Consider the following 20,556-nt stretch of genomic DNA (forward strand, 5'->3'; position numbering starts at 1 on the left):
TTAGAAGACCTAATCCAAGCACTTGGGGCATCAATGAGGTCACATGAGGGTGGTTTTACGACTGTGAATGTCGACCTTGTCTTTATAACATTTGTGTAACAAATGACTCCATGTTTAGCTTAACTTAAACCTTGAACCACTCCATCAATATAAAATACAGAGGGTTGAGCAATGTTAACACATAACTTCAATCGTGAGTAAAAGCATATGAAGCCAGTGACTTCCGAGGCAAGCTAAAGGAGTCTAATTCAAGTTTCTTTTTGGTTCAAAGGTTAAGTTTACATAAGGAAATATTTTCTAAGCTGATTTTCTCCAAGCATGACATGGTTTGGTTGATCTTGTTATGCTTCCATAATTGGCATAGTTGATTTAGTTTTGGTGGAGGAAGACACCAGGTTTGGCGGTTACACTGCAAAGATACAACTGAACCAATCGCTTGGTGAACCAAGATTTTGATATAACATAATGGAGATAACTTTAGCATGAATTCCATATATAGAAGCATCCATTCTTGGCATGTGATTGTAGGTGCCAAGGTCTAACCCTCATTTTCAGCGACGATTGAAGTGGATTGTGCAGTGGTGAGTGGGACGAAAAACATTTGATCAGAGGTATATTGACCACGATCCTGTCCACGAGCCATACATATGATAACAATTACAATAAAATCATATTGAAGGCACAATGTAACAAGCCTTATTAGATAGTGTGATTGGTTTGGGATTATCGTTGGCAGGCTAAGGTCACAAGTTTGATTCATGTCGATGATCAGGTTTAAACTTTTTATTTTGTTTTAATAGCATTAATTCTGGTGCATAATAAACAAAAATTCGATGATCATATCGTAGTGGTTATGCCGGAAGTTAACCATTTTGTCTAATGTGACTAAAAAAATAGAATTTTGTAGAATGGTTAATTGATTATATAGGTTTGAATGGTTATTTTGATTTTTTGGGCTTATTATTGGTCCAAATTGAATTATGGAAGAAGCATGATTTTCAAGGCCTAGAGGTGGATGAATTCAAAGGCATGGAATGCCTTATTAACAATTATTTGATCTCTAGAATCTCCTTTATATGTTTTGAGGGTTTACGAGTAAATTGGAGTGGCTTTGGAAATAGGAAAGAACTAGTTCCAAGTGTTGAAAATGCAACAAGATGATGGAGCTTAGTGGACAGGAGTCACCTTTACTAAGTGGTACCGCAAGTTATTTTTGGCGCAAAGTCTATTTTTAGACTATGTCTATTTTTAGACATATGCATAATGGTCTATGAGTTGCAGGATGCTATTTATGGATGATTGGTCATGTTGGGAAAAATAGATGGACTTCTATTTTTGGTTCACAGCGAAGTGATCAGAGTCTATTTTTAGACTGCCAAGCAAAAAATAGAAACAGTCAAATATTATTAGCCCTTAGTAATATTTGGACTCTAAACATTATCTTATTCACTTGGAGCACTTTAGTTTGAGCTACAGATGTGGCACATGCAGCTGTCAGAAGGAAATACGCTTTTCTTGTGAGTTAGTTGAGCTATTGCATGTAGGACATCAGTTAGAACTCATGCTTGTGAGTTCTGTGGAGTTGGATGTAGAGTTGATGGAGTTGTGTTCAGTTTGACTTGGTTAAACTAGTTGTACTTAGTTTAAATGCAAATAGACTAGTGATGAGTTGTGTGAATTAATTATTAACTCATAAAGCAACTAAAGAATACATCAGTTAACTCAGTTTCATGTCAATGCATGTACAGTTCAGTGGAGACAGGTGTTAGAGGTTGAGATTGCTATCAGTTGTGACTATAGTTGGCATGAGATCTTGCACAAGCAATGTATTGAGTATGCCCATGAGGATTGCACAACATATGCCCAGTAGAATAGCCTGTGCTCATGTGATTTCCAGTGTGAGTGATTTTCCCAAGGTAAATAGGAGTTTGGATCAGCCATTCATCATCCATTCTCTTGTAGGGTTGTGCAATGGAGGCAGGCAAAGCAATGGAGGAGATTTGAGCAGTGATTGATCAGATCTGAGCTAGTTTTGTGTGTAACAGGTGGAGATAGTACTGAGTACTTGTGAGGAGTATTGTACTATGTATTGTTACATGTTCTCAATCATTAATATACAGATAGTGTGGGATTTTCAGCTATAAGCTTTCCCCAGGTTACATATTGTGTTAATGTGTGCATGTTATTGATGTTTCATTGTTTTTGATGCTACTAAATTGATGATCAACGTAGAGGAGCTTATGTATTATGCATGTATTCTGCAATAGTGCATGATCAGGATAATCTCTATTGAATAAGTGTTTATTATTCAAAATTTATACATGGTATCAGAGCTGGTTGATTTGTAGAAAAATTTCTACAGGATATCAAAGCGGGATTGATCATCATATCTATTATTCAGAAAGTGTTTACATTTTATTTCTTCAGGCAGAGTCTGTAATCGGGCCAGGTAGATTCTGGATTCATCCTTCTTTTGGAAGGTGAGATATCCGGTGAATTCCCATACAGTCGATCTCTGTACAAGAAATACTTTGTTCTCACGAATTCTAGATCAGAGGCGGTTGAGTTTGGAGATGGTGGAATTCAAATTTGCAGCAGTGTTTTCTTGGTGTCAACGTTGAAATGTCTTTCAACGGATTGCGATTGGAGTATGCTCTTGAGGGCAGCTTGAACTATATTGCATGGAAGGACAAGATGGAGGCGGTATTAGATGACAATGGGCTGAAGGAGTTCATAGAGGCTGAGGTCCCAAAGCCTACTGATGTTGTTGAAGCTGTGGTTTGGCAAAAGAAGACAGCAAAGTGTCGAAGGATTCTGTTGGAGGGCGTGAAGGATCACATTGTGTCCAGCCTGCATGGAAAGGCTTCTCCATACTTGATGTGGAAAGCGTTGATAGATCTATTCCAAAGCAAGAGCGACCAGAGGAAGTTGGCGCTCAAGGATAAACTCAGAAACATTAAGTGTGAGAATGGAGACAGTATGCCCCAGTATCTCACGAAGTTCACCCAGTGCAGGGATGAGCTGGGAAGTGTGGGGGTGACTGTCGATGATGAGGACTTGGTGATCTTGGCTCTCCTTGGTCTTCTGAAGAGTTGGCATTCCTATCAGGACTCTGTCAATGGTCGGGAGAAATTGCCAGGATGGAAGAGACTTTGGTCGGATCTTGTGCAAGAGGAGATCAGACGAAGCACCAGATACAGTTCTTCATCCATGCATGATGAGGAGAATTGTGCCTTAGCGAGTAAGGTGAAGAAGGGGAAGGAGAAGGGTTCTCTCTCCGAATCCAGTTCTTCCAATGATGGGAAGAAGGTTGACAAGTCAAAGGTGAGATGCTTTCGTTGTCATGAGTTGGGCCATTATGCTACTAACTGCCCAAAGAAGAAGTCCAAGAAGGGATCCAAGGAAGGATCTGAACGTTAGGCACTTGCTTCACAGTTTGAGTTGGATTTCACACTCTTCGCATGCATGGTTTCATCCATGGTGGGAAGTGGTTGGTTTCTTGACAGTGGAGCTTCTTTCCACATGACCGGTGACAAAAGTTTGTTCAGTACTTTGGAGGAGAAAGATCTCCAGATACTCATAGGGATGGGTAATGATCAGAAGTATAGTGTCTCAGGTGTAGGCATGGTTATTTTTCAGAGGGAGCATGGAGCTCGCCTTACCTTGACCGATGTCAAGTATGTACCAGGACTGAAGAGAAACTTGGTGTCGATCGCAATGCTGGAAGACAGAGGCTATGATGTAGTCTTCAGTAAGGGAAAGGTTTTCCTTAGACACATCATCACTAGACAGGTGAAGCAGATTGGTTCACGGGTCAAGAACCTATATGCTCTTGAGGTTCAAGATGCATGCAAAGCCTTGAGCAGTGAGGCAACTGATGGAGACTTGGTGGTTGAGAGGGAGCATATATTACCTCTCAACATGTAGAGCTAGAAGAAGTCTCAGACAATTGTGGAGGAACCACGATTGGTGCAGCAGCTTCAGGAGGTTGTGGAGCAGCCACAACAAGGGAAGTTGAGAGGAGATCGAGTAGAGACATCTAATCATGCAGAGACCTCCAGTAGGGGGAAACTTCGAGCCAGGTAGGCAGAGGGATCGCATGCAGCCATACCTCCAGGTAGGAGGTGGGGTGATGTGGATTGATCGTCCCAAGGAGGAGGGGCAGGATCCTTGAGGTACCCAACCTCTTGGATGAGACCTTGCTACGAGACCCCCGATGTGGAGTAGTAGGAACTGACTGATTGGGTAGAGACAGATGCGGATGGAGCAGAAAAGAGAGCGACAATGTAGGGAATCCCAGGACAGCGCATAGCTAGCAGGCTGCAGCAATGCGAGAGGCACAAGTGTTTTGCACAGTGCTAGGTGGCATAGAGAAGTGTGCAATGGTGCGAGATGCATGGAGATGTTGCAGTAGCACAGATGTCAGAGAGGGAGCACTTGTCAGCAACAGGTAGAGCTTCAGCATCAGAGTATGTTCCTAGCCCAACAGAGTGGTCAGTTGGGAGTATTTTTGTTCCAAGTGTTGTTGGAGCAAGTGGACCGGGCAAATGTGTTGCATGCAGAATACCACCGAGGCAGGATAGGGGTTGCAGATAATCCATATCTTGTTGAGAGGGAGTGTTGAAAATGCAACAAGATGATGGAGCTTAGTGGAAAGGAGTCGCCTTCACTAAGTGGGCCCGCAGGCTATTTTTGGCGCAAAGTCTATTTTTAGACTATGTCTATTTTTAGACATATGGATCATGGTCTATGAGTTGCAGGATGTTGTTTATGGATGATTGGTCATGTTGGGAAAAATAGATGGACTTCTATTTTTGGTTCACAGCGGAGTGATTAGAGTCTATTTTTAGACTGCCAGGCAAAAAATAGAAACAGTCAAATATTATTAGCCCTTAGTAATATTTGGACTCCAAACATTATCTTATTCTCTTGGAGCACTTCAGTTTCAGCTACAGATGTGGCACATGCAGCTGTCAGAAGGAAATACGCTTTTCTTGTGAGTTAGTTGAGCTATTGCATGCAGGACATCAGTTAGAACTCATGCTTGTGAGTTATGTGGAGTTGGATGTAAAGTTGATGGAGTTGTGTTCAGTTGGACTTGGTTACTAGTTGTACTTAGTCTAACTGCAAATAGACTAGTGATGAGTTGTGTGAATTAATTATTAACTCATAAAGCAACTAAAGAATACATCAGTTAACTCAGTTGCATGTCAATGCATGTACAATTCAGTGGAGACAGGTGTTAGAGGTTGAGATTGCTATCAGTTGTGACTATAGTTGTGCATGAGATCTTGCACAAGCAATGTATTGAGTATGCCCATGAGGATTGCACAACATATGCCTAGTAGAATAGCCTGTGCTCACGGGATTTCCAGTGTGAGTGATTTCACAAGGTAAATAGGAGTTTGGATCAGCCATTCATCATCCATTCTCTTGCAGGGTTGTGCAGTGGAGGCAGGCAAAGCAGTGGAGGAGATTTGAGCAGTGATTGATCAGATCTGAGCTAGTTTTGTGTGTAACATGTGGAGATAGTACTGAGTACTTGTGAGGAGTATTGTACTATGTATTGTTACATGTTCTCAATCATTAATATACATATAGTGTGGGGTTTTCAGCTGTAAGCCTTCCCCGGGTTACATATTGTGTTAATGTGTGCATGCTATTGATGTTTCATTGTTTTTTATGCTGCTAAATTGATGATCAACGTAGAGGAGCTTATGTATTGTGCATGTATTCCGCAATAGTGCATGATCAAGATAATCTCTGTTGAATAAGTGTTTATTATTCAAAATTTCTACACCAAGAAGGATTTCAAGTGACCGAATTGGCAAACAATTTGTACCAAAGTATGGATAGCAGCATGATAATTAGTGAAAGAGATTGATATGACTATATTTGCAGTAGTAACAGTATTTGCAGGGTGTGACAATGATTGTTGTAGTGATAGTATTTTTAGTTTGTAGTGGCAAAGATAACAGTTATAGTGTATGCAAGTTAAGATGATGGTGACAACATGTATAGGTTGTAATGGTGGCAATAGTGATTACAGGTTGTGATTATTTCTATTTATAAGTTGATAACTATTTATGATGACAATGGATCCAATTTGAAAACGATATGAAATAGAGGTCCACAAGGAGTTGAACAAGGAGGTGGGTGCTTCCCCTAAGGTTGGAGCCTCAATTAGGTTAGATCCTAGAGCAAGTTGGAGCCTGCTCATCACCTAGGTTTGATCCTTAATTAGGTTGGAGATTAGAGCCGGTTGGAACCCGCTCATCATCGATTTTTGGCCTCAATCAAGTTGGAGCCTAGAGAAGCTTGGAGCCCCCTCGTCATCGAGGTTGGTACCTCAATCCGGTTGTAGCCTATAGTGAGCAGTTGTTTGCATTCTTTCAAGGTTGGTGTCTTAATCAGGTTGTAGCCTACCACAAGTGGTAGCTTGCATTTCCTGGGGGTGGTTTCCTTAAGTAGGTCAAAGCCTAAAAATTTATGTAATTAATTGAAGCATATGAAGAAGAAGAATTTGTGGTTTTCTCTCGTATGGGTTTCCACATAAAAGTTTATGTCTCCTTGTGATGTGATGCCTTCTTTATGGGTTATTGATAGCTTTATGATGCATTTTTCTATCTAATGATATGATGCATATGGTTATGGCTTATTGCTATATGATTATTTTATTATGAAAAGTTATGAAATGGTAACATTTCTCACGCTGATTCACCCCCCACCCCCTCAGTGTGACCTTTGGGACAACATCGTAGTAGCGTAGCATCAGCATAGTGGATTTATGCCTTGTGTTGGTACTTATACACAAGGTATTTTTCAAGGGTTTTGTATGATTAATGATAATGGAAGACACTTTCCATGGGAAAGTTATGGACTCTAAAAGGAATATCGTTGATGTTGATACCCCCTATTTCATCAATCCATTCCAATTGGATTCGAGAGATATTATGAGTTGGTATCATACTAAGTTGGTGATTTTTTGAAAAGTTCTCCTACTCAAGGGTATAGCACAAGAAGAGTTGTTATATATTGGGCATGATAGACTCCCAATTTATCAATGGGATCCAGCAGGAGTACACCCATGGGAGGTTATGATCTAGGAAGCCTTCAAAACCATGAAAATACTTCCCGTGGTTGACCTGTATGATGACACCAAGGCTTGGGATCCAAGCACTTTTATGATGGGTGAATTAATTAATGTTGTTATAAAGCTTGACAAAGTCATGAGAGTTGATTATATCTTATTATTGCAATAGGTATCATTCATCGGATTCATTTGGGATCTAGGAATTGGTCATGGCATACAATTTTTGGATTGTATTTCATTGATACGGGGTTCTTCAGATTCATCTAGGATCCTAGAATATAGGTTCAGACTGCTTGGGGACAAGTAAACTTGAGAAGGGAGGATTGTAATGTCTCTTTCCAAGAAGATCAAATTAATTGTTCATTTTCACTTAGAGAAAAAAGAACATCAAAAAGTGAAATGAATAATTAAATTAAAAGGGTGTTATTAAGTGACTTTATAAAGTCACATTATGTTATGAGCAAGAAAAGGTAAAAGGGGGAGATCCATGGTATTTTGATGACCCATGGTATTGACTCATGGTATTCCAATGACCCATTGTATTGGCCCATGGTAATCTCATCACCCATGGTATTCTGATGACCCATGGTATTAACTCGTGGTATTCCAATGACCCATGATATTAGCCCATGGTAATCTCATGACCCATGGTATTATAATGACCTATGGTATTAACCCATAGTATATTGATGATCCATGGTATTGACCTATGGTATTCTAATGATCAAAGTTATAAAACGAGAATTGGAGATCACTTTTGGGGATGCATTATTTATTGATTTTGACGGATGTGTTAAGAGCTCTTGTAGCTTGAGAATATGGGGGAGAACCTGTGTGAGGAGGGTTCATTTTGGTGGTGAGATATCCACCCTAGTTGACCCGACCAGACTAGTTTTAGTAGTGAATCTATCTACCCTTTCCATTCAAGATGGAGGAATATTCCAAATTTCTCACAGGTGCTTAGTGATGAGAATCTTGCCAGGGAACGTGGAGCTTAACGAGGAGTAAACTAATTAATTTGTCACAGTTTTGTGTTTTTATTAAAGAGGTCATGGCCTTTTGTATGGAATCACTATTATTATATATAGGTTGTAGTTGTTGGAGCGGTTGCATTATTCAACGAGCCAAATCATGACATTTACAAGAGTTATCCACACATTCTAGGAATCTAAATTTTACATCTTATATAAGTTTCCAAAATGTAATTTACTGGTTAATATTAATAAATAATTAGTTGATTTTACTGTTGCATATTTTTTTATGGTTGATCTATTTTGTTTGCAAAGATAATTTTTTGTGGCATTAATCAACAAAGTTATTGGATTAATTTATTTATGGTGGTTTGTTTATTGGTTGAGTTGTTGTAATAATATTTTCATTTTATTTGTTGTGTGGTCTTCATATTTATTTACCAGCAAAGTGTTTGACAAAATGTCTATTTACAAAGCGTTTGACAAATTGTCTAAATGGTAAAAAGTTAGAAATTACAAGTAAATTTAGTAGGGGACATTACACTCTAATAGAAATGTCATGTCAAGATTTTGGCCAGAAGAAGTACTTATATAACACCACCCATTTTCTTCTCCACAACAAAGTGCCATGATACCCCATGGTAATGTTCCTACTAAATCATCTTCTCACCCTCTCCTAAAGGAACACAGAGGCAACATATATGGCACAAAAATTCCATCCCAAAGATGAAAATCTAAAACATGTTTCATTATGACCAATTTCTTACATGTAGTCATGAAGTTGGGATCATTTCCACATACAAAGGGCCACTCATAAGTTCCATATCTAGGAGATATTAGAAATTTTCAAAGTGGCACAACTAGAGGTTAGCAAAGATAATATGCAACTCAAATGTTGCTTCCTCTTATACTTGATGTTCATGTGAATTATTGGTGTGGACCACTTCTCATGGAAGTGATTTTGCATTTTTTTATGAGTTTGAAAAAAATTCAAGGATTGCAATTAATGTGGATGTCATTACCCATAAAATAATGTGTTCACTGCCAAAACCCCTAGACAACGGTGTAAATCGCCTTGTCATAGGTGTGTCGTTTGTGAGCATTTTTAAAGAGTGTCATGCTATGATATGCCATTAGATGTCCATGCTTAGAAGAGATTGCTCTTATGGCATAATATGTGTTGTCTCAATTTTGAACAATTGTAGTAGATTTGGTAGCATAAGGATTAGCGTCAAGTAGAGGTGACATTTTGGCTTCTTGAATATGTTTTTTATATCTCATCCCAAACAAACATGGCCTTGTATATACCCATAGTCACCTCTATCAAGGGATACGAAATATGAAAAAACCACAACATAAACACACACAAAAAAATTGGTGAGGCCCAAGAAGCTATGTAACCCCCTCAGAACCTTCAAGGGAAACTAGTCACAAATAAATTATTTGTTGGATCAAAACGCACACCATTTTCATCCATTATGTGCCCTAGATAGTGAATTCATTGCATGCTAAATGAATAGTTTCCAATTTGGCATATAATTGGTGCTTTGATCAGGTGATTAGCACTTGATGAATGTGATTAGGATACTCTTCTTGATCTCTACTAAAGATAAGGATGACATCCATGGATATGACCATAAAATAATTGGTGAATAGTCACAAAATGCCATAAATCATCCTCATGAGCACCATTGGCCCATTATTCAAGCCAAAGGGCATGACTTACCACTTGAAGGTATCTTCCTCGGACTTCAAGCTTATCTTTCATGGGTCAATTGGCTTGTTTAGTAACTGGTGATGGCCTCACTTCAAATCAATCTTGCTAAAAAATTTGGCATCTTTGACCCAATCAAACATATTAAAAATGCAACAAATTGGCCACCTCTTATTAACTATGATTTTTTTCAAGGCTTTGTAGTCAATATGGATTCACCTTGTGTTATCCTTCTTCAAAACCAACATAGTTTGGCTCCCACAAGGTGAGGATATTTTTCAAATGTGGCCCTTCCATGTCAACCTTGAATCTTGCATTTTATTTCTTGATTCTCTAGAAGAGAGAATCTATGTATAGGGCCATTGGGTAGAGGGTAACTCTATCTCAAAGAAAGAAAAAAATCCTTGACAATGTAAATCTACTCAATGAGGTGAGGTGAAGATATCTTTGTATTCTTATACTAATTGATCTCCCTATCTCTACTACATAAAGGAACCCCTTGCAAGGGCCTTAGAGATCATAGTGATTCCTTTTAATCGTTTTAATTAACCGTGATTGGGGAAAATATCATAGTTCAAGAGATTATATTCCTTCACCTATTAGTAGTGATCAAAGTTACTATGGTAGTCAAGGCTATCTCTAATACATTGTAGACATGATCTCCCAATGTAAAAATGACACTATGGGGTTTACACTGGTAAATATGGTTATCATAAAAGAATGACACAAAGTTCAAGATTCCCTCACACACTCATCATGAATGATAACGCAGGTTGGCTGCACAACACCAACTCCGTCGTCAAAACCAATCATCATGTCTGCATCGAGGAGGCTAGTGTGATTGCTAGAGTATCCCAATTCCATCATCGGAAATTTAGGGAAGCGCTTGAGATTGAAAAAAGGTTGAATAATCTCAATAGAGAGGATGGCTGAAAGATCAGTAGTTGTTGGGTCCCAGCCCTCTCCTCCTAGTCGTGGTCTTCCTGCCTTCCCTTACCTTTGTTTTGTTTTTTCTTATTGTCTTTTAAGATTTTTTCCCCTGGTTTCCTGTTTCTTGGGGCCTTTGTTCCTTGAGGTTCACATAGTTTGAGGTATTGTAGTAGCACTTATTTATGCTATTAACTTAAAGAAAATAAGCTTGAAATTAATCTTTGATAATCTTAACCCTTAAATAAACCTTTAATTTTAAATATTAAAATTTTCTAACCTTTAAATTACTCTAATATTTATATATTTAACTAACTTTTATAAATAACCATTGAATTAAAAATTAATTTATTTTTAATTAATTTATCTTAATATATTTTTAAAATTATAAATAAATTGTCCCTTTAACTTACATTTTAATATAGTTATAACTTACTATTTATATATTACCCTAATATTTATAACCTTTATATTTAGATTTAATAACTTGGATTACTTACTATTAATTTAAATTAATTTATTTTATTATATATATAATTACCCTATTATCATAACCTTAAATTACTCTATTATCTACATATTTGTTTAACTTCTATAAATAACTATTATTTAAAATTAATTTAGTTTATAGTTAATTTAATATTTATTAGTACATGGAACAGTGCATTTGACTTATATTTGATTAAAAATATATCTAGATATTTATGTATAATTATATATTTAATAATTTTTATAACTAACTATTAATTACTCTAATATTTAAATAGAATAACTTTGATAACTAACTATTAATGTAAATTAATTTAGATTATAATTTATTTTTAATATATATTTATAATTACAAGTGGTTAAAAAAGGGTCCATTTACTTTTGTTTTAATAAGAATTTAACTAACCAAAGTTACTTTTTTAATTAAATAATGGTTATACCCCTAATCCTGTCCTAACTAACCAGTCAAATCTAGCCGTTGTCAATATAGTCGTTACCTGGTCAAGGAATACAGTCGTTGGAGTTTCTACTCTATCTATTTAACATGCAAAGCTTGATCTTCTCATTCAACTTGTCCTGACGATGAACCACACTAGTTGGTTCGAAACGCGTCGACAAATGAAATATCTTGTGATTTACACCGAAAAATCTCTCATAAACTTGATCCTCGTTCACAACGCGTGTGGAGTCCAGAACGGAAGAACACAAGACAATACAATCTGAAGGATCAGCAGAATGCGAGGATGGAGGTTGAATCCACATGAAAACCAGCAAGCTTGCAAGCCAAATTTGTGCAGATATTAAGAGCAAGTGGGGTAGGAGGATGTGACAACTCAACAGATGTGCGGGAACCTTCTCCCACCTCATAATACGGAGCTAGAGTTGTTTGATGAGAAGAGGACGGACAGTCACTTGTGATAGTGACCTCATCCATCTTAGATTTAGAAGCTCTAACACCAAGGTATGCTGGGAGGGGTTTGAATGATTCTAAGAATTCTGGATTTTCATATATGTAAAGAAGATACTTAAATCTTCCATCGAGGAAGTCCCAATCAATTTCATCTTCAGGAAATCAGTATGCAAGATTACATAAACAAGATACTTATATCTTCCATCGAGGAAGTCCCAATCAATTTCATCTTCAGGAAATCGATATGCAAGATTACAAAAGTGTGTGTGAAATTGCTCAACGGATTCATCATGTGCCTTCCGTAATTTCATAATTTCTTTATTGAGTTCTTTACGGTCAAAATGATTGAAATCACGGTCTATCTCTACGACCAGATGAGGGAGAGAGTGAATAGACTTTTCGGGCAACGTGACACACCAATATGGTGAGTGCCCTCAAAGTGTGTATGTGAACAGCACGCAGGTCATGTAATCGTCAAATATTTCATGCCTTTCACAGGAACCTACAACGCTAATTGCATGTCTAACTAAGGCTACTTGGCCTCCACCATCGTATGTTTTATGTGACAAGTTATTCTAGAACTCTTCCAAGATTTCAAATTCGTTTCAATAAGACATCCACTCTGGAAGGGAAATTATGTGCTTAGTCATGATAAGTATGTGGAGATTCAAAAGATATTGTGAGGACTCAACTTGTCATCTGGCCCTCCTTCTAGCACCAAAAATGTTAACGGTTTTGGACCCGCCAACATTCAGTGGATCTCCCTAGTATGAAGTCCCAACTAGACCTCACACCGTTTGGTGTAGGAGTCCCATCCAGTATGATGGCTCGGTTGCCATTATCTTAAAGATATGCCTTAGCTCTTGCTTGTTAGCACGTGAGAGTGGTTTTCTTTGTCTTCGAACAACGAGGTTCGCGTGCCTAGTGAGTGCTTAGTGTCGCTTATGTCAAATTTCTTTCACTGCAGAGGGAGAGGGTGGAAGTGAGTCTCAGGTTGAAAGGGAATAGTCCCAACTCTGCTAGAGACACACAACACAACAGGACATGCACAGCTTCCAGCGGAGTAGTCCACACAGATGTGGCAATCACAAACACAAGGTGAACAGATAGCACGTACAACACCCAGCGGAATAGTCCACATGAGTGCGACGGGCGTTATAACAAGTTTACAAGAATGGATTTGTCGAGTGTCTGGTGGGATAGCCCACATGGGCGAGACAACATTAGCAACTGATACAACACATTTCCAATAGCATATGTACTAAAACAATCGAAATAGTTCAACTATCTTAATACAGGTTAAAACAACATGCATTACAAGCGTCCAAATAATAGTCTTACAAACGAATACAATACATGTGTGAAAACGTGTTGGCCTGTTAACAAGCTTCTGAATTAAGCGAAATTTCTGAGACATATCCATACACCATTACATCACTAACCCCAATAGTGGAGTGTTGGAGCCACTGCTCACTCCTCAAAGAAAAGATTACAAACTCTCAAGGCTATGTGGGAGGAGCCAAGGTGAAAAGTCCTTTGCATGTACAAATGAGAGGTATTTATAGCCAAGGGTAAAACTAGCCCTTGTGACTATTCGACTTCCCTCATGACTGTTTGACTTACATGACTCTTCATATTTACATTTGGGTTTCTTGGACTTCCACATTACATTACATTGATTACAACAATGTGGCCCACAGTAGTGATGTGGCCGAGATGACTCATGACATGACTCGACACAATAGAGCTGGTATGTTCATGTTGTTGTCGGTGTGCACGTCGAGTTGCAGTGTTGTTGAGTGATGGATGTGCTCTTGGTGTATCATAGCTTCAACTTTGCATGCCAAGGTGTGCGAAGTCTCCGATGGTCTTGGTGTTCGCTTGATTTTGCATGTGCACGTCGCTCCTTCGCTTGTACTTTGGCATGCTTTGTGTGTTCGTCCATTCACAAACAAGTCTCTTTGCATGCGCTCCTTGTTCATCTCATTCATCTTTGTTCCATGTCTCATCCATGTACCTGTATCTACAATCACTCATGACGAGACAACATCAAATCTAGAAATCTACTAGTCTACCATGATGCATTGTCTTTCGCTTTCAGATGCAAGTCACCGGGAAAGAGGACAAGGCTCTACAACTATGCAGGGAAAATTTCAAGTCGGGATGCGGGTTCTGGGCACTATTCATGAAAACTACGTAGAGGTCACTGGGAGGCTGAGATGGGCAATCTGAATCAACGATGACTATCTATGGGATCTGGCTCGGTTGGAGGGCAGATATGCGCAATTTCTTTAGGGAGACAGTGTAGGCAGTAGAGGGAGACCAGCAGTGAAAACTGCGCAATTTCTTCAAGGAGCTGGCAGCAGGCTACGAGAGGCTGCTGGGAAAAATTGCGCAAATTTTCTAGGGAGCTGGCAGCGGGCTGTGGGAGGCTGCTGGAAAAAACTACGCAGAGCTGGGAGGCTGGCCTATTGGACATCCTTGCGCATTTTCTGAGCTGAGCGGGATGTTGGGTAGCTGGGAGACTGCTCATGAAAACTGCGCAGTTTTCAGGATGAGCAGCAGGTCGGCTGACAGGGTGACTTGATGGAAAAACTGAACAATGTTTTAGGTCAGTGCAGTGACAGGCAGTAGTTGTTTGTCCGACATGTCTGCGCAATTTATTCAGTCAGCGGGAGTAGGCATGCTTGGCAGCGTCTGCGCAATTTTTTGGAGTGAGGCTCGGGGTCACTACCCAGTGAAACTCTCTAGTTGACCAACTGGAGGCTTGATGGTGTTTCTTGCAGGCAGTGCAGATTGAGATGGCTTGCTGAGAAACTTTTGCGTTGTTCTAGGTGACGGTCATTCGGGCCAACTCCAGGATTGCGCAGTGTAGACTTCCTGGGAAGCAACCTCAAGCTCTGCGGAATTCTAAGCAATAGTAGATGTTCACTAAGAACTGAGACTACGCAGTGCAGCTCAGCGAAGGTCCCACTGTTGGAGGGAGGTCCGGTCGACAGAGTTTCAGCAAAATGACTATGTCTGTGAGCGAGTGAACTTGTGCATGCATGACCTTGCGAACACACACTCAACATGACTCAACAACAAGACACCTCGAACCTTCAAGGTAACATACACTCAGTGTGACTGACCGACGGATGCCAGAGACAAGCGCGACACTTGAGATGGACATTCGGACAACCATGACGACACTTACGTGACAATGCTTACAACATCGTGTGTGAGTGCGATAGATGTTTACATAGCAAACACAACTCAAACACAACCTTCAACATCACCAGAACAAGGTCGCAAGCATGACATAGCAATCAACATGTCGAAGACAACAGTTGGTCAAACAAGTGAAAAGGAAGCAAGACATGTAGAAGAAACACATACAATGACCTTTCGTGTTTGCGCACATGCATGTTAGTAAGGATAGGATGATATGACATTGACAAGTCCTGCAAACTCAACTAAGAGGTGCACTTCGAAAGGCGTCTTTTACTTACCATACTTACTCTCAAGATGATCATGCATCTGACGGAGTTTGCATGTGGTCTTGATCTTTCCATTACTTGGTTCCATGGTCCTTCTCCTCAACTCCTTGAAAGCGATTTCAGCATGTGACCTTTTTCTGTAGTCACTGAGAGGTAGATCTGCGCAATTTCAGCGAACAATGATTGCTACCAGAATGAGGCCCGTCTGTGTAGTTTCTACATGCAAGACAGAGAAGGCAGCTTGGACAATATTGTGTAGTTTTGAGGCACAGGATACTGCTGCGGGATGGGGGTCCTAGAAGGACACCTCTGCGCAATTTCTAAGTGTAGTACAACTGACTGCTCTGCGCATTTTTGGAGAGAAATGTTGGTTGGGGTCTCTGCGGGCTATGGGGTTTCAGCAAGCAAGGGAGGTTGGTGTCTCTACGCACTATGGGGTTTCAGCAAGCAAGGGAGGAAGCTTGATGGTTGCAGAAGCAAAGCGCACGGTTCCAAAAAGCTAGATGGGGCTAGGTTGCTCGGGAAAATGGCTAAGTGTGAGATCAATGAAACATATGTAAACATTGGTAGGGCTTGACTGTGATCGCCCACGAACACTTAGTGACACAACGTAGACCATCCATAATACATAAGACATACTTTGTTTGATGCAACAATCTTCGTGACAAAAGTGTGCGAAGTGAGTGTAAAACATGTCTATGTGATGACAACCACTCATACGCACACAATTCCCTTGAAGCAAAACAACATACTCTTCGCATGACAAACAACCCCTATGCCCAATGATGACACATGCTGCATAAATATGAGAACGTGGACAACTCTTAGGATCAAGGAGGGGAGCTTGAAATCATCAGCTTATCAACAAGTGACCAAGGATGATCGATCGCATGATCCAAGGTAGGCTTTGAAATTTGCCTGCAACCCAAGATTTTAGAGAGTAGTTGTAGTCGCTACAATAGGTATTTACACCACAAAACTCCAAGAGCAATCCATGGAATTCAAGTGGATCGGAAACCATTATAAACTATATAGATCGGAAAATAATTATAATAAGACAAACTTGTCACAGCCAATGAAATCTTAAAAAAAAAAAAACAAACAAACAAACCCAAAAAAAAAAAAAAAAAAACATTTACATCTCAAATTAATCATCATACTAATTATCACCAAAACACTATATTAAAAAAGGAAATAAATTAACTTTAAAAGATAATAATCAAGTTACAATAAACCTTAAAAGTATTCAAACCAAGTTATAGAACTAAAATTATCCTCCCAACCAATAACAAACCATTGATTGATGAAAGTAATCTTCTCATTATCACAAAAATTATCAACAAATAAATAATCCTATGTATATAACTAATCTTTTGACCATAGTAAGGACATTATCAGTGTGAAAATAATCTTCTCATGATCACAGAAGTTATCAACAAACAAATAATCCTTTTAACTCTGTGACATATTACACCTAATAAGTATGTGACTAATGTTTGACCAGAGTCCTTTTACTAACCTAATCATCTCTCCAATATTACTACATTCATTTATTTTTCCAAGATTAAACATAAATATCAAAATTAACTCCTACATTGCAGAGTGTCATTTGCAATGTAGTTGCTTCTGTAGTTTTTGGCAGCAGTCAAGAGAATTGTATGAAAAAATCCATGATGGCATTCTTCTGTCACTCAGGACTGCAACATCTACGTTATCTCTCTTTTCATATGGGATGTGAGGTTGCTTGGATTTATGACGAGTATCTTCACTGGTTAGCTTGAGGCCAAGTTCTTATACTTCTTTATGGAGGTAATGAATAATACACGACAGCATGAAAAGGTGTATGGCAGTTTCACTCCAGGGATTTCCACAACTTAACACCAACATAAAAAAATTCGGGCAGAAAATATGCCAAATTCCATGTTTAGCACTTGCTGTGAGGACTTTGGCTTCAAGTAGTAATTATCTTGAACTAAAACCCACAAGAAATCTCAAGCAGGTTTCCAATTTTTACGCTGCAATGTTGCAAGAGTGCATGAATTCCCGGAACATTGAAGAAGGCAGGCGTATCCATGTCCATATTATCAAAAGCTTATTGGAATCAGACGTTTTTGTTGGAAACCATCTGATCAACATGTATTGCAGGTGCGGTAGTTTACTGGATGGACGCCAAGTGTTTGACAAAATGCCTCAACGAAACATGTTCTCATGGAATACTATTCTTGCGGGATATAGCAAATATGGGAGCATTGAAGATGCACGTCAACTATTTGACGAAATGCCTGAAAGAGATGAGATTTCATGGAACGTAATTATTGGAGGCTATGCAGGGTGTGGGCAAGGTGACGAGGTTATTAGCCTTTTTTGCCGAATGCGACGGGGAGGAACCATGCCAAACCGTATTACATTTGCAACGATTGTGGGTGTGAGTTCGGGCTCATTAGAGCAGATTCATGCCAACTCCATTAGGGTTGGACTAGAGTCAGATGTCTATGTAGGAAGTTCACTTGTTGATATGTATGCGAAATTTGGATTAATAGAGGATGCAAGCCGAGTGTTTGACAAAATGCCTCAACGAAATATCGTTTCTTTCAATACAATGATGGCAGGTTATGCAAGATGCAATAGGATTGACCTAGCACGCGAAGTATTTGCCAATATGCCTCAAAGGGATCTCATTTCCTGGACTACAATGATTACAGGACATGCGCAACTTGGGCTTGCGAAAGATGCCCTGCAACTTTTTGGGGAAATGAGGCGGGCAGGGTTGGAGATTGATCAGTTTACATTTTGCAGCGTTTTGAACGCTTGTGGTGGCTTGTTGGCTTTGGAACAGGGCAAACAGGTTCATGCTCTTGCAATCTTGACAGCATTTGAATCAAATGTCTTTGTGGGTAGTGCTCTTGTTGACCTGTATGCTAAATGTAAAAGCATTGAAGATGCACGCCTAGTATTTGACAGAATTCCTAAACGAAACATTGTTTCTTGGACTGCAATGATTGTAGGATATGTTCAAAGTGAGCATGGTGAGGAGGCCTTGAAACTCTTTATCCAAATGCAAAGGACTGGGTTGAAGCCTGATGAGTTTAGTGTTGCTAGTGTTCTTAGTGCAGCTGCGAACCTTGCCGCACTAGAAGAGGGAAGACAGGTCCATTTACAGATCATAAGAGTTGGACTTGAGTCATGTGTGTCTGTCGGAAACTCTCTTGTCACCATGTATTCTAAATGCGGAAGCATTGATGATGCACGCTGCGTCTTCAAAAATTTGCTTGTACGAGATGAGGTCTCATGGACTGCACTGATTGCAGGATATGGTCAACATGGATATGGAAAGGAAACCCTTTTGCTTTTTGAAGAAATGATACTGGCTGGCATGAAGCCAGACCATATCACTTTCATCGGTGTTATATCTGCGTGTAGTCGTGCAGGCCTAGTGGATGAAGGATGTTACTATTTCGATTCAATGAGTCGAGTCCATTGCATAGAACCAACAGTAGACCATTATGTTTGCATGATTGATCTTCTTGGACGTGCAGGGCGCTTGGATGAGGCAGAAAAGCTCATCGATGATATGCCATTTGAACCTGATGTTATTGGATGGGCAACTTTGCTTGGTGCTTGCAGAATCCATGGAAATGTGATTCTAGCAAAACGTGCAGCTGAACACCTTTTTGCTTTGGAACCACATAACCCTTCGGCTTATGTGCTTTTATCAAATATCTATGCTGCTGCAGGGCGATGGGATGATGTTGCGAGTATAAGAAAAACAATGAAAACTAAAGGAGTTAAAAAAGAGCCAGGGTGCACCTGGATTAAGTTCAAGAATAAGGTTCATGTATTTGTAGCAGATGATAGATCACATCCCCAAACAGAGGATATTTATGCAACTCTAGAGAAACTAGCGGGAAAGATGAAGGAGGAAGGCTATGTGCCCGACATGAACTTTGTGTTGCATAACATAGACAAGGTGGACAAGGAACATCTTCTCGGCTACCATAGCGAAAGGATAGCCATGGCTTTTGGTTTGATCAATATACCAGAAGGGACACCTATAAGAATTGTGAAGAATCTTCGTGTGTGTGGTGACTGCCACACTGCCACCAAATTTATCTCCAAGATTGTATCACGAGAAATCATCGTCAGGGATGCAAATCGTTTCCATCATTTCATCAATGGATCTTGTTCTTGTGGAGATTATTGGTGATGATGGCAAATGAAGATATATGTTTCCTTGTTGGTCTCACATTCAAAGCATGCTAGCAGAATTTCTGAAACACCCAAATTGTGTGGCTAGCCTGTGCAGAGATCTTTGGTGATGGTAGCAGCAAAATGAGCTATTTGCATCATTGGCCTTGGCTACATAGCTTTCTAACAGATTATGTGCACCATTAATGCTTGGTGCTCACAAAGCGCACACAACATATTCATATAGAGTTGCAAGACAACTAGCACCCCAATCCTGGATTTTTTTAGTAGGGCAGGGGGACTATTTGACAATTAACAGCTTTGCAACGTTGAGTACTGATACAAAGGAGTACCACGGGATTTTCTAGGCGAGCAGAGAGATGAGAATGATTTGGATGTTAAATGTTATTGTTGGTTAGATAGTAGGCAAGTTCATTCAAAAGAGGAAATATTCGAAGAACTCATTGAATTTTCCTTTAGTTGATTAAATTACCCTTTTCTCAAAGCAAAGGGGGTAGTCCTAAGGCCAGTAGGCAGTGACTAGCAGGCCAACATCTATTGTAACCTGAATTAAAGTAAACAATGGAACATAAACTAAAACTTCCAACCTCTAAACTATTATTTTAAAGTCAATTTGCACATGTTTGGTTTTCACCCTTGCGTAGGAAAATATGTATGTAACACAACGTGCCTCTATATGTAAGGAGGGGAGGTGGGAAAGCCCAATTGCCATGAGAACATAGCAACAAGGACATTCAAACATATCTCAAGGGCAATATAGAGATCCC

At 39.4% G+C, this 20,556-nt stretch overlaps 1 pseudogene; it reads left to right on the forward strand.

The window, feature by feature from the left end:
- Positions 1–17,113: 17,113 nt before the first annotated feature.
- LOC149138021 (putative pentatricopeptide repeat-containing protein At1g68930 pseudogene) lies at positions 17,114–19,899 on the forward strand (annotated as a pseudogene).
- The last annotated feature ends 657 nt before the right edge of the window (positions 19,900–20,556 follow it).

This window comes from Pinus tabuliformis, chromosome X (genome assembly GCF_031772625.1).
Source record: "Pinus tabuliformis cultivar Carrire ecotype Pingquan chromosome X, CPIR1, whole genome shotgun sequence".
Lineage (NCBI taxonomy): Eukaryota > Viridiplantae > Streptophyta > Pinopsida > Pinales > Pinaceae > Pinus > Pinus tabuliformis.